Raw genomic sequence first — 2,360 nt, forward strand, 5'->3', positions numbered from 1 at the left:
CTAACTACCCCATGTACTCAATATACGACATAAGAGCAGAGATAGAGGCATAGTAGATACTTCCGTTCAAAAAGAGGTGGCAATCATTGGTCCAGAACCATTCTAAAACCCCATAGGCAGTCGAAAAGTTCTGCTCCTTTGGTTGCAGGGAATGATTATTGATTAGACTTCATTCCTGCTTCATGGGATAAGTTCCCCCAGTTCATTGTTCTCTGTGACTCCTGGATCCACTTTCTGGGAGTTCCTTTCTGTGCCATTATCCTGTTTAGTTATATCTGAAGTGAGCTTTAGAGCATATGCCCTCCTTGGAGGCTGAGCAGGTTTGTCAAACTGCTTCCTGATCCTTGGGGCCTCAGGGTTCTTTATGGTCTGAAATGATTACAGTGTCTTAATTTAGGCTAGCAACTTTTTTTTGGCAGTACAACTGTCTCAAAAACTTAGGCAGCTTTTTATTTATTTAATTCCAATCAGTTTCATGTACCAATAACCATACTTATGGTTCTTTTTTTAATATATTTTTTAATGCTTATTAATTTTTGAGAAAGAGAAAGAGAAAGACAGAATGTGAATGGGAGAGGGGAAGATACAGAGTCCGAAACAGGCTCCAGGCTCTGAGCTGTCAGCACAGAGCCTGACGCGGGGCTCGAACTCACAGACCGTGAGATCATGACCTGAGTTGAAGCTGGATGCTTAACCGACTGAACCACCCAGGTGCCCCACTTACAGTTCTTTTTTGACACAGGACTTAATTTCAGGTGCCCTGAGGTCATTAAGGCTTGATGGGAAAGTGACATCTTTTTTCTGAGTCATTTTCTGCTACATGAACTGAGCATCACCGTAATCTACCCACAGATATGAAGAATGGGAATGAGGGGTTTCCATTGATTTGATCCTTGCCAAAAAGCTTCCTTTGCTCAAAGACATTCTCAAGTTTACTTTGTACTGATGGAAAGCAGTTACCTATTCCAACCTTGTAAATCTCCAAATTTTCCCATTGTCTTCATCCACTTTGATTTCTGCTTGCTAATCAGTAAATTCTTTTTAAGCTCAGCTCTTTTTGTAGTACATTGTCAAATACAGCCAGTAATACCCAACACTTGCTACTTACATTCTATTTTTTCCTCATTTTGTCACATCCTAGAATACTCATTAGATATGTTTTATACCTTACAAGTGATTGCTGGTTAACAACTGTTAGCTTAAAAAAGACAGATAATTTCTTGTGCCAGTTATACATCCATTACAGATTCCCTGAGAAATCTACACAGTATTATTATTATTCTCACTCTGTGCCTATGTTCATCAAGTACCAACTTTCCAGAACACTGTGGATTGTCATAGCAGAGGGAAAAAGGAGTACGTGGCAGCATGACCAATGCTTAAGCTTTCAGAAGACATGAGGTATGTCCCTTCCAACCAGAGGTTCAAAGCAAGTTACATGGTCATGGAAAGCTGGGAGTGCTATCCTGAGGGCTGGTTCAACTGTAAAGATCTGTACTACCTGTGAGAGCACCTCTTGACTCCGTATCAATCGTCCAGAAACTCTACTTGAAAATAACCCCAGAATCTGAGTTCTTATCACATAGTTCCCTTCCATGGTCCCAATCTGAGTCACTGTTATTGCTCTCCTTGATTTCTCAGTAGTCTCCTTACTAATTTCACGACCTTTACTCTCATTCCACTTTGATCCATTCTCAACACATTAGCTAACATGATCCTTTGAAAATAAGTCAGATTATATGATTCCTTTGCTCAAATTCTCTATTAAGTCGGCATAAAAACCAAAGTTATCATCATGGCCTCAAATCATCCTCAATCACCTCTCCTTATCTCACACCTACACTTGCCTTTATTTCACACTGTTCGATCACCCTGACCTTTTCCTATTTCCCAATAATACCTGTTCTTTCAGCCCAGAAGATAATTCCATGCTTTCCTCTAAAGCTGATACCCATACAGCTAAATTTCCCCAGAGCTCTACATGACTAGTTCTTTCACTTCTTTCTTGTCTTTGCTCAAATGGCATCTTCTCATTGGGAGCATTGACCCTTCTTAAAAACTGTATCTCACAATCACCCACTAGAGAGCCCTCTAAATCTGATGAACACTTTTTTCATATTTCCGTAGTCCCTAAATCTTTTTAAAATTTTTTTTTCAACATTTATCCATTTTTGGGACAGAGAGAGACAGAGCATGAACGGGGGAGGGGCAGAGAGAGAGGGAGACACAGAATCGGAAACAGGCTCCAGGCTCTGAGCCATCAGCCCAGAGCCCGACGCGGGGCTCGAACTCACGGACCTCGAGATCGTGACCTGGCTGAAGTCGGACGCTTAACCGACTGCGCCACCCAGGCGCCCCCG

This window comes from Puma concolor, chromosome B2 (genome assembly GCF_028749965.1).
Source record: "Puma concolor isolate L17-30 chromosome B2, mPumCon1.1.hap2, whole genome shotgun sequence".
NCBI lineage: Eukaryota > Metazoa > Chordata > Mammalia > Carnivora > Felidae > Puma > Puma concolor.